This window comes from Lonchura striata, chromosome 1 (assembly GCF_050655825.1).
Source record: "Lonchura striata isolate lonStrDom1 chromosome 1, ASM5065582v1, whole genome shotgun sequence".
Lineage (NCBI taxonomy): Eukaryota > Metazoa > Chordata > Aves > Passeriformes > Estrildidae > Lonchura > Lonchura striata.
In genome coordinates this window covers 51848505-51861485 of record NC_140703.1, presented here as the reverse complement: position 1 = coordinate 51861485, position 12981 = coordinate 51848505, and the positions used below count along the sequence as shown (strand labels likewise).

The following is a 12981-nucleotide window of genomic DNA, read 5'->3' as shown; positions in this document are numbered from 1 at the left end:
GCTCCACATCAGGAGAGCACAGGTTCTTGGTCTCATCAACAGTATTTGCTTGCTCCTGCATGCTCAGACTTTGGGAAGGTGCTGCCTTGAAGGGAGAGATTGGTCTTGTACAAGAGAGGCTCTCTTCCCAGAAAGACCCATCATGGATCTTCCCTTGGGGCTGTGAAACTGTATGATGAGGAGCAGAGGGAGCAGCAAAGGAGACAAAGACAACTGAAGGCATCAAATGTGTCACAGGAGAAAAACGTGTCTGGCATTGCTCCAGTTTGAGGTGCAAGTCTTCAAGTTGTGCAGACTAAGGTCATTGTGAGAGGGAAAAGACAAGTCAACAAGACAACAACTAAATGAGCTTCTTTCTGACTGAGTCCAAAATCACAGCCTTCCTCCAATCAGCTCCACACTGGACCTTTTTTGTGCTCCTGCACTGTTCCATCTCCCCCATTAAGCTCCTGTTGTGCATCCTAAATTCTCAATATGGTGTTACACAAAGGACTGAGAGGCTGGAGCTGAAGAAAAATCTGAGGGAGGAGGCACAAAGAAAAGCCCTGCAACACCTCAGTGGGGACAGCCCGTCTATATACATCCTTTAACACACACAGGACCCCTTCCCATCCATACTCCCAGGATACTCTGCAAGCTCTTGCAAAGAAAGCCATCAACTTGGAAAGTACTGAGTGGACTTTTTAAATCAAGCAAGAGCAAGCAAAAAGACACTTGCTGGATTACAAGTCCTAACACAGACCATAATTCTCGCAGGATCTTTATGTGTACTCTTCTAAATCTAATTTGCTTTCAGTGCAACTACTTACAGAAATACAGTCACAGAAGGGTTTAAAATTCAGGTCAAATATTGCATTGGCCAGAAAGCAGCCATGCCACCTTAGAAACTTATCTTCTAACCATCTTGGTTACCTGCTATACACATACTTTCAGGTTTGTTGTCATGTTGCACAGTTTGTGCTTGAAATTAAAACTTAAAGAAAACTTGAAACACCTCAACAACTCAACTAGGCCATTAGGTGAACTTTGGAATTCAATACTGGATTGTAAAATTAAACATTTTAAAATATCAAAAAAAGCAAACCAGGTATTTCTGCTTATCCTAGCAATATCATACATAGGAATGAAAATTACATCATACTGAATACAATATTGAAGGGAATGTTTTCAGTCCTAGTTATCTGTACCCAGCTTAGCCAAGATCTTTTGTCAACTCCTCTAATCATGTAATAATTGTATTTGTAGTGTAGGAGTATTGTGCCCCTTTTATCACTATGTTAAGTATCAATTTTCACATGATGAGAATATTTTAACTGAAATTAATACATTAAATTACATGTAAGCAAAAAAGCACTTACTAAAAATAAAAAATACTTCTGGAAGTTCCTATTATTACTACTGAAATGCAAAGGAAAGAAAGCAGTTCCATTGCTCTGAGGGGTTTTCCTCTACTATTGTTTCCACATACATACGACTTGAATGCCACTCCGGAAGAGGCAAAGAACATCAGGTCCTGACTCTAGATGGCAGCAGCCTCCTTTCGATTTTGGTTCTCCTTCCCTAGTGTCCTGGTCTTTGTTCCTTAATGCTCCAAACAATCCTATACTTCTTTCTCTTCCCCCAAAATAAAGACTTCAGTGCTCCAAGCTGCACAGTTTGGGGAGGTGACTGGAAGGCATTTTCAGTAAAAGAAATTAGGCCATTCCTGCAGTTAAGCTACAAGGTTCTTCAAAGCATACAGGATAATTGAGGCCTGAAATGGGAAAAAAGAAAGGAAGATTTTTCTCCCTCCCCCTTTCCTATCAGTCACCTGAAGAAGTATTGGAAAACAGTGCTTTTTTTTCAGCTAACAACTGCCCCTCAGAACGGAAAGGGCAAAAGACAGACAAAGAAGAGACACCCAAGAAATGGAACAAAAAGGTGCCATTTCATAATGAATCTGAACTGGGAAAAAAGTCTACCTAAACAATATGACTTTAAAGCACTGAACAATTGCACAACTCTCTCTTAGGACACGGTATACTGACACTATGCTGCTGGAGTCTATTAGATGAGCCAAGGCTACTTTATGTATAATAAAACTTAACACATAAAGAAAGCTACTGCTCAAGGAAAAATACCTTGTCTGAACGGCTCTCCTTTTCTCCAAATATTTACCTTTAGCTTTGGCACTCAGCCACTAATACTGGCCAGTATGTCCTTGCCCCATCCTGTTGCTAGAGTCTTCCCCCTAATGGGTTTAGGTTGGGTACTGTACCTCCTCTAGCTCATTAGTATTTCTCACATGCCCTTTGACATGATCAGAACTCCAACATTCACACTGAATGAAACTGAAACACAGAAATACTTTAAACAGAAATTTCCAGAGGTTCATGTATGCATAATTCCTTAACATTTGTAAACTGCTGCAACTAGAGCTGATTCTGTGAGCCCTTGAGCACACAAGACACTTTATTTGAGCAAACAATCCCAGTTCAGCTGGATTAGACCTCTCTGTGGACTTTCCCATAAATGTGTTTTAAAAACCAAGCTACTATACTTTAAGTTCACAGACACTATCAGAATTTTGAGGATTCCCACATACATGTGTGGCCATGGTTGGGACACACAGGGACATCAGAAAGCACTCAGGGAACAGCCTTTTGGAATAGTTACAGATGGAAGGCACTGTAGGGAATCAACATATAATGTTTGGGCTATTTTCAAAACTCTAACCCTAACCCTCTCCACCCCAAGCCACAGACACCTGTAACAGTATGGAGAAGCAGCTTAGGGAGCCAACATGTGCCAGTGCCCTCCCTGGCATGATTCACCAGAACTCAGCTTAACTTGGGTACCCACAGAAGACAAGTGGTGAATACCCATGACCAGGGACAGGGACTGGACTCTGTCTGTTACATTTCTCCATTCATCTGTGCAGACTTCTACTGACATATATTCCAAAACTTGACTTCCTTGTCACATCACAAGTGAAACATCCCAGACCCAGAGTGTCTTCTAGAAGACTACACCCACACCATCCCAGTGCTTTTTAAGGAGCAAGCCCCAACTACCCAACACTGGTAGAAATAGTTCTGTGTTTTGTGTGGGTAAAAAAATCCTGAAACTGATGGATCTATACCTTAAATCCTGCAGTTGGATCCAAATAATCAAACTTGTGTCAATGTGGGACCCCACAAAAATGAAATGCATTTTCTGAAAGTGCAAGGCTCGCTTGAATGAGTGTACTTGCACCACTGGGATCAAAATCTTTGCTTTTGGGTCTAACACAATTACAATTCAGAAATGGCAACTGAACCATGGCCACTTTAGAAACTGCATCTCAAGGGTCCAACACAATTTATGAGAGCAGCAGAAATCACCAGTGGTCACACCCTTAGGACTACAGTGATAAACAACTCATTTTTGTGCTACCAGAAAGAGCAAAAAGAGAGCAAACAAAGCAGTAAACCTCCATCTTCCCTTTACTCTCAATTATTACCAGGTTTATCTATAATTCATTAGTTTTACTATGAGAATCAACATAAAATCTGTTGAACAGAGTTCATATTTATTAATTTATTTTCTCAATATCCAAGCGAGGCTGATGGACAATGTTACTGCCATTTTTCAGAGAAAGAAATGACACACAGAATAATTAACTGCCCAGTTTTTATTTCTATCTTCTTGTTTCTTTTTTTGTATTCCTTTTTACAATAGAAATAGAATAGGAAGACAAATATAGGCGATTGGGGCATCCTTAAAAATCAGAAATCTATGATAACCAGGGTGGCATTTAGCAGATAAAATCCTTACTCACAGTCCCATATACCTACTGAATGTAAAGGTGTACGTGATTCAAGGTAACTCATCCTTCAAACTCCGCTTTTCTGGCCTTCACTAGGTGCTCAGTTTAGGATTACAACTCACATAATAATTTTCAAAGAGGGATTTTTTTTTCTCCAGGATGATATCTTTACATCTCCATTTGTTACATTCTCTTTAAAACTCATTATTTTTTTCTGTTCTTAGTTAAGTGGTTTGCTTAGACTCCTTTGATGGCCAAAGGAAAAACAGATCCAGGGAGAAACCGACAGTCCCTGGGATAATTCACCGTATGTGTCTTAGACATCAATGTCTTCAAATGGGATGAAAAAGTCCACCTCTCTCCAGTGAATGCAGAATGAATTACTATGCCAAGAGAAGCACCTTATATTTATTTATCCATGGCAGTATCTTTAGCTGCTATGCTGAGGGCAACAGGCGACACTGGGAAATCATAGCAACTATTTTCACACAGCTGATTAAAAAAGGTGGTGATTTGCAAAATATTCTTAAGAGCAGAGAAAACTGAATGGAAAAAAAAACAAACAGTAGACTTATTTGGTTTAGAAGCTGTTTGATTGCTCAACAAATTGCTAAGTCATTTGCTTACTTATATTTACATATGTGTGCATTTATGAAAATGCAGTCTGAGTGAGGCACAGTAGAAGGTGTCTGGTGGCAACACAGGGCATGCTGATACACCCATGACTTTAATGTATCAGACTTGTAATGAGGGACTAATTTGGTTCTAAGCACTAGCTTGGCAGAAACAAAATACTTATAGACTATTAATAGAGAAACTTCTCACAGAAGCTGTGACCTTTATGAGTTAGCATGGTTTACAGCCCTACCTCTGTTACAATTAAGCAGAGCCTTACTGCAAAGCAACAGATTTCTGCCTTTTTTTTCCTCCCCCAATTATAAGGAAAGGACTGCTAAAGTAGAGCTACTGTTTAGTACACATCCTGATGCAAATCCCTTCTGCAGTATGGAGGTGTACTGAAACACAGCAGGTTTATGCAGCTCTGAACAATGTTCCCTAATGTCCTGCAAACATCTAGCCTCAACAGCCACCCTTAGCTGAAGGTCTAGGGAGACTTAAAGACAACAATCCCTTAAAAACTAATTAATAATGAGAAAATATTATCAGTCACAATGTTATAATAGAATTGGAGGAAGGGGGAGAAGTTTATTGAAGTCTCTCACTTTTAAGTCAGACATATATAAGTAAGTTTCTAATAACTTTGAGTATAATTAAACATTTAAAATCAGTATTGCAAATGCCTGATGGAAAACAGTTACGAAACACATCAGAGAGGACAGTCCATTTACTATTTCAGCTTTTATTTGCCAAGCCATGTGTCAACAAAAATACTGGTTGTTAAGGTCACTGAGACTGGAAGAGCCAGGGAAAAATATCAGGATCATTTTTAACACGAGTGGTTCAAGTCTATAACTCAGGGAAATATGTAATACAAAATACACATTTTCATTTTTAAACACACTAAATAAACTTTTTTTTTATATCGTAAAAGATTCATCCGACTCCATCTGCTCACTGCTGTAGTTCACAGCAGCAAACAGCATCAGTGAAAGTATGTATAAAAGCACAGGTGCATGGGATTAAAAAACAAAAACCAAAAAGATATAAAATAATGTAAAAGGACAACAAATTAGTTCCAGAAATACAAGCTAAAGAGATATTCTGGAATAATTACACCAAGAGGCACAGTAATCCTAGTTCTTCCTGGTGCTGCAGAAATGAGGAGCTCTATAGGGATACGCCAACAGGTCAAGCAGCTGAACAAGCAATAAGCATAATTCTGCCTTACCTAAAAACGAGAATTGAACAAACTACCATCTCTTTAGAAGCAAATGGTGAGAGCAGCTAAATGACTGGTATTTCAGCAGTTTTATGTTTTCTAACTTTTTGTGCCAGAAAAAGTGACATTCTGAATGTTATGAGTGACAGAGCAGTCCATGGTAAGCATGTTTCTTTAATTTATCCTAGTCTTAGTAATAGATTCAAACGATGGCAGATCTAGGATTAATTTGGTCTCAAGAAGAGAGTACAGAGTGGAAAAGGCACCCCAGGAAAAAGATTTCAGTCACCTCTTTGACAGCTGGCCCAGAACCATGTTACCCTGTGAATGCCAAATTTGTGAGATAACTGAGAGGAGATAGTAGAGCTCTGCACAGCCAAGAATGCAATGATAGGAAGTGATTATTCACTATTTTTTCAAAGAACTTAGGACTTAAATTGAACAGAGGGAATAACTTCTTTATTTTTTTCACATAACATACTTAGAGCTCACTGCCACTGCATACAGCAGGGGACGAGAATATAGATGACTCAAAAGAGGATTAGACAAGTTCAGGAAGGGCAGAGCCATATATGGATATTAAGCATTAAGGTCAAGTAATAGCCTCAGAAGCTGAGGAGCAGAAACTACTAATATTTTTTTTAGTGCTGTAAGGTAGAAGATGGATAGAGAGAGGGGATGCAGGTGTTCCAGAGGAAGAATCGCTCTATCACAACCTTGTTTCTCTGCTCTTTTGGTAAACACTAGCCAGGTTACTTGGTTCACCTGGACCACTGGGTTCACTTTTAGACTTTGGTCAGTTGTTTCCACACATACACGCACACACTAGTGAAACTTGCCCTTTTGAAACTAGCTTTTGCATGCCAGCTTTAGTGAAGGACTCCCATATCAGAGGAGTGGGTTTCCTAGCCCTTATGCCAACAGGACCAGGAGGACCATCAGTAAAAGGTCTTAGGAAGATACTACCTGGAGTGCTTACAAAATACATGGCAACTTTAAAATGACAGCTTTAAAATAACAGCTTTTAAAACAGCAGAGCAAAGGAAACATGCTCATCAGAAAGAAGAAGGTTCAACTTGCAATGCCAGGCTGTCCTGCAGTCCAGCACGGCAGGGCTCTTCACTGTACACTGTCCATTGTTTTGTTCACGTCAAACCCAGATGACAAGCTGAAGAGCATAGTACCACTTCCTATTCAAGCACGTTTCACAGACCAAGAAGTCCGTGCCAGGAATCTTCTCAGTATCATCTAGCCCAGGAAACAGGTGTAGGGAGCATAAAGAAATATCTAACGGCATTGAAAAGGGACAAGTGGACTTCTCAGTCTCAGAGAAGGAAGGGTAGAGGAGACACTGCTAAGGGGAACTGAAAGCAGCAAAAAACCCCCATGTAGGCTGCTGAGGTTCCTAAAAACATATTCTAAGTGCCAGCAGGAAATCAGAAAGGTTGAGAAATGGCAGAGATTTCAACAGCTGCCTCAACAAAACAAGTCTCCTTGATTTCACTGTTGGGACAAGTATCTCCAAAAACACTCCTGTTCTCAGAACAGGGTATCTTAGCTACTTTTGTTCGCCAAGTGTGGTAGTAGAAGTAACAATAGCATGAAAACTACTTTAATTTTCTCCACTGAAATCATTGTAGTGTTTAGTGCTCATACCAGGCTCAGACACAACAGTGTTAATGATATTACCATGACACGTGATAGAGAGGGTGGATAAAAACCTAAAAAAAAAAGAAATTGAAAAAACCCTCCACAAAATTGCCTGACAAGTAATTTTTATGAAATTAAAATAATTTACACAGCAGTTTTACAGAAAAAGAGAATTATGTCATTAATCAGCACTGCTGGATAATTACACTGTACATGAGGCCTTGCTTTTAGGGAAAAAATATAAGCTAATAAAGACAGTCAGACGATCGGTAATGGCAGGGCTTTTGGGAGATACCAGAGACACAAAGCTTAATAATTTACCACTAAGGAGTATAATGACTGAGAAACCAAATTATTTTAAGTTTACATTAATTTTCCACCCAATTACATATTTAACATTAAATCCAAAAGCTAGAGAATTCCCCTCAGCTGTGAACAAGCACAGCAACAATGAGAAAGCCAAGGGGATGTGATCTTGAACATGACTGGACTCTGAATGTATCCTTCCAAATGCTGTGTACATCCTTAATATTCAGAGGTCTGCTCGAGAATTAAAGCCAGTTCACACTTCCCTCCAGTTACTGCCGGTTCAAATAAGGTCTCTCCCTAATACAGTCAACTGCAGTCAATCAATTTTCTTTGTGGTGTCTCTTTGCACCTCCCAAGCACCAGCAGCAGATGGCTCAGACTGGCTGTCTCAGTGCCACGTTTGTAAGGGAGAAACCAGTGAAAAGTTGAACAACATTGAATTAACAATGAAAATGAGGACCGGAGTGTAATGAGAATGTTTCATTACCTTTTTGTCAGAACCAATTTAGCCCTGATTATTACTGACCTCTGGCAATACTGTATTCAAGTAAAATGTGCTATCCTAAAAAGCATGGGTATCATGGAAGGCAGACATTGCTTCTGAGTGTACTCATAAATAAACTAGAGCATTTCCCTTCCTGTGTTAGAGGCTTACCTTACAGCTGAGTTATCAGCATTCAACAGCCCTCCTATACTTTGTGTCTGTGCAACAAACAACACAACTTGGTATAGTACACCTGGAAAATTATTATTATTATTATCATTATTGTTATTATCACTTATGTGGCACCCAAAAGAGCATTACGTACTTCACAAAGTAGTTAAAAAGACAAACTATGTGCTACAAAGGGCTAATACTCAGTGAAACAGTAGAACTACACAGGGCGGAAAAACAGAAGGAGGTGGTGTAACAGGAGGAAGTATACAGATTACAGGAATAACATTAAATAGTTACTGATCTGGGGGACAGGAGGCTCAGTGCACGCTGCCCCCTCTTATTCCACACTGAGTTCACAGGAATCCCTGTAACAGGACATTTTGTTAGCATGCTTTACAAATCCACTGATTTTTCTGAAGTGATGTTTGTTTGCATGCTAATCTTAATATTTTTTTCTCTGAAGGTGTTGCAGCCTAAAAGCAGATACATTTAAAAGTTTCACAGTTCCAAAGTAAATTTGCCTATTAAGGATTCAGCAGCAGCAGCCACAGATTTTGAAACTTTCACTGATTTTACAGTGATGGCACAATACAGTCTGAGACTTTGGGCCAAGATGCAGAAGCCAAATGCACAGGAGCAGCTCTTTCCCCGGCACACTGTATAGTGCACCAACAACCCACACTGAGGGGCTCTGCACACTTAGGGACTCCTGCAGACAACTAAGTGTAGCCAAATGTGTGGTCTAGTCCCACTGAAGTGCTATGGTGCTGTGTGAGCCTGCCCCTACTATGCACCTTGGTGTCCCAAGAGCTCTTCCCTCTCTTCTGCCAGAGGGATCACAGCATCCTTCACGGGCTAAGTACATTGGGGACAGCCCAGGGAGGAGGCAGAATAGAGGAAGGTGAATTTTAAAAAATGACTAGGAAAAACTACAGTGCTCATTATCAAGTCCATCTACTAATACTAAAACAATGGCCACACAGTTCCCTGCACTCTGGGCAACCACATTCCATCCAGAACAAAGCATGCTGCTGGCGCCTCCAGAATATTAATAATAGTAAGGTATGTACTGCAGCAGGAGGGAGAACCACAAGGGGTAGCACTCCACGGGGCTGGCATAAGGAATGGATCTGCTCCAGGCTGCCTGCCAAAGGCACTGGAAAACTTGACTTTTCAGAGGCTGCCCAAAGATGCTTTTCTCTTGCCTGCAGTACTCTTTGGAGGGCTTTTACCCAGACTGGGCTGTACTGGAACCAAATGCAGGTGGGAAGTATCCCTGCTCATTCTCCAGCCTCTCCAATTGGTACTGCTGCCTCCTAATAGAACTGCCACCAGGATCCCTCACCACTCCACAGATAAAAGCGTGTGGTTCCATGACATCCTGCCATGCTCATGGGGCTTTTTAGAGGTCACTAGAGTCACGGGCAAGTATCTTAGAAAGAAATCACTCCCCTTAGCCCTGTAACCCAAGAGAAAGCAAATAACAATGGAGGCTGACAGAGGGACTTTTCAGGTCCGCCCAGGACCCACTGCAAATGCAGGGATTACGACAGTCTTCCAAGATACAGGGGAGAAAACAGAAAAATTCACAAAATGCTGACAGAAACACCTCACTCCCTGCTAACAGCCTCTTATACCAGCGATTTTGGTAGGGGGCAAAAACAGCAAACCAGCATGGAGAAAAGGAGGGACACAAGGGGGAAAACATACTGAGATGCCAGTATCCATTGCACTATTGTAATGGTGCACCCTTCAGCATGGGGAGACATGTCCAAGGGAAGTGCGTATTCATGAACAATCCGCTGCCAGTTCAGGTCTTGCAGCACCCTTAGGTTTGCACACACACAACATATCCCTGAGATGCAACATATCCCCCACTTCCTCCCCCATCAGATGGCTGACAAACTGCAGAACAACACAAAAAACACTGCTGGCTTAGTCAAAAGGATTTCAGACAGATAGCTGCTAGAAACATTACTAAATATGTTAATGTTTCATAACAGTTTGATCTCACTGCTGTTTGTGTACAGCAGGAACAGCCAGTCAAGGTGATGCATTTGCTGTGCAGATCTGCTGCAGCACTTCAGTTTCACCGGTGGAACTGGTCCAGGCCTCCCAGTTCCCACAGCTTCCCCTTGCTGTGGGAATGTGCTGCAGTGCACTGAGAGAGCCCAGCTCCCTACGGAAGAAAACTTACACCTTGTCTACATGGAATCTTCAGCTTTCAAACTACTAGCAGTGAGTCCACAGGTGGAAGAAGCAATTTGGCTTCCATATATACTGAGCAGAAAGAATTTGAGATACCATCTATTTTTCAAAGGATTAAAGCTAACATGTGTCTATCTCAAAACATCAGCCTGCCTCACAAATACAAACATGCAGTTAGAGTTTTCAGGGACACATTATCTCACATCATGGTATATGACAAGGGGTTAACCTAAGCCTTGGAGGTATGATTTTAAACTGGTTTTGCTAAGCCACTGTCACCTACTAAATATAACTTTAGTTTTCATAGGAAAAAAAAAAGTCCTTTAGGAGTTTTCTCTGAAAAAATAGCTCTTTGAGGCCATCCTGAGGGTTTCTGGAATTTTTTCACATGTTCTAAAAATCATCCTTGTGAAGCCCTGCACAGTCATGCCTCCCCATCAATGCTGCCCAGAGAATGCAAACCTTGTTTGGTCCTGCTCCAGGTGCCCCCAGCCGTACAGCTTGAGGTGGTCCTCCCCAACCAGAGTTATCTCTGCCCAAACAATTTCCATGAGACTTTGCAAGCTACTCCTTGTAGAGAAAAGCTTAACTAAATTATCACCTCATTCTAAACTAGTTCCTATACAAATAAGAAGTCCCGTGAGCGTAACACTGAAATTTATTGAAATGCTTTCTTTCTTGCATGGGTCAATGGAGTGCATATTACTTTACAGAAGCTAATACAATTTGTTCCTGTTCCTTACAAAGGACCAGCCACAGTTTCTCCCCAAGAGGGAGCACATCTCTGCACTTACACAGCCTATATTCTTCCAGGACTCTTTATGACCATTTTCCCTACAGCTGATCTGTTCTGCACAGATTTTCTGCTCAGTATGAGGGTCTGGGGAGGGGGGCATTAATTATACAGCAAGATGGAGCAGGGCCAGGCAGCCCCTCTGGTGCACTGTCTCCTCCATGCACAGCCTTCTTCCTGCTGCTCTGCAGCTACAAGGATCACCTGTTGGTCTTGGCACTTTCCCAAGCTGGGGCCTAGCGGAAATGACAGAATCAGCTAGAAATGAGAGCCAGCTCCTATTCCAGCAACCCAAATGAGGGAAATACAAAAACAGATGATGGCAACGTGATCTAGCTGCCGCACGTGAGAGCCAAGAGGGGGTGGGGTAGAGGGGATAGATAAAGGGGTAAATATTGGACAAAAACCCCAAAATAAATAAAAAACCAGAAAACCTCCAAAACCACTTAAAGGAAGCTTTTTTTCCTGCTGTTCTGTTTTCATATTCAGCACAGCAAAAACATTAGGAGAGTTTTTCTCCATCTGAACACCTGCCAACAGGGAAAACCTTGCTCCTACTCCTGCTGGAGTTGTCAGATGCTCCCATCTCCTATATGAGAGATGTTAAAAGGATATTCAGGTACACAGCAGAAAAAACCAACCTGCCTTTTTCAGGCCAGCTCCTCTCTGTACTGCATGGTGACACACAAGCTCCAAGAGCTGTGTAAGGAATTCCCTTCTTCCACAACAGTGCTCAGCAAAACCTTTTACTTGATGTTTGGGTGAGATGCAATGTTGTGTAGCAGAAAGATTAAACATTACTCGCCTCTCATTTTAGTCTTCTGGGCAGAAAAAGCAGGTAAGTAATCCAACAGAAAAGGTAACCATCACTAACTATTTAAAGCATCACTAACTAAAACCTTTAAAATTATGAAAATACAAGCTAATTGCACACTGCATTTCCATATCTAACTAGTTTCATATAAGCCCTTGAAATCCGTATTTACTCAAAGCAGTAACCATATTAACATCCAAGATCTCTCATCAAATTTCTCTGAACCCTTAAGCTGAGTGACACCATATATATTTACTCTCTCCAATACCTTAACAGACTTAAAAATGAACTTTTAACATTTTTTAACCCAATAATTTTTAAAAACCATAACAATAAAAGCAGGAAAAACCTAATTCTTAAAAGGAAGTTTATTTCCTCTCCAAGAGCAATGGAATGGGTCCCCAGAGCTTCCTTCTTCCTGAGAAAACACTATGAATAATCAATGTAGAGTCCGATTCCTCAACAAGCACCAAACCTTCAAACACACCCAGCATTCAGCAGGCTCTGTGACTCTGGCCTTTAAACTGTAACACTCTTTGCCTTTCTCTCCCTGTTTTCCCAAGCATTCTTTATTCTTTTCTTTCCAGCAACTAGGTAGGTAAGCAGAAGCAAAATTCGAGCATTGGGAGCAAGCTGGGGCTAATTTGCACCTTATGAATTATTCAGGCCCTCCTGATTCCTGCACCTGCACTGAGGCAGGAAGCTTGCAAGAACAGTCATTACTCTTCTCTTGGGTTTGCACAAGCTTGGTTACTGCTCAGACACTTTGTTCTGTAACCAAGGGCTTTAGGTCCTGTATTAAGCAATAGGAATGGGAGAAAGAAAAAAATAACTGCATGTTGTCAACCCCCCCTCCTCTCCAGCCTCAAACCCAGGATAATCACTCAACCCTGTTCTTAGACAAATGAATTGTAGGGTGTAT

The 12981-nt window shown here is 41.1% G+C and overlaps 1 protein-coding gene across 20 annotated transcripts in view; it reads right to left on the bottom strand.

The window, feature by feature from the left end:
* KLF12 (KLF transcription factor 12) overlaps nt 1–12981 on the bottom strand; it is a 235085-nt gene that overhangs the window by 43379 nt on the left and 178725 nt on the right. The window lies entirely within an intron of this gene.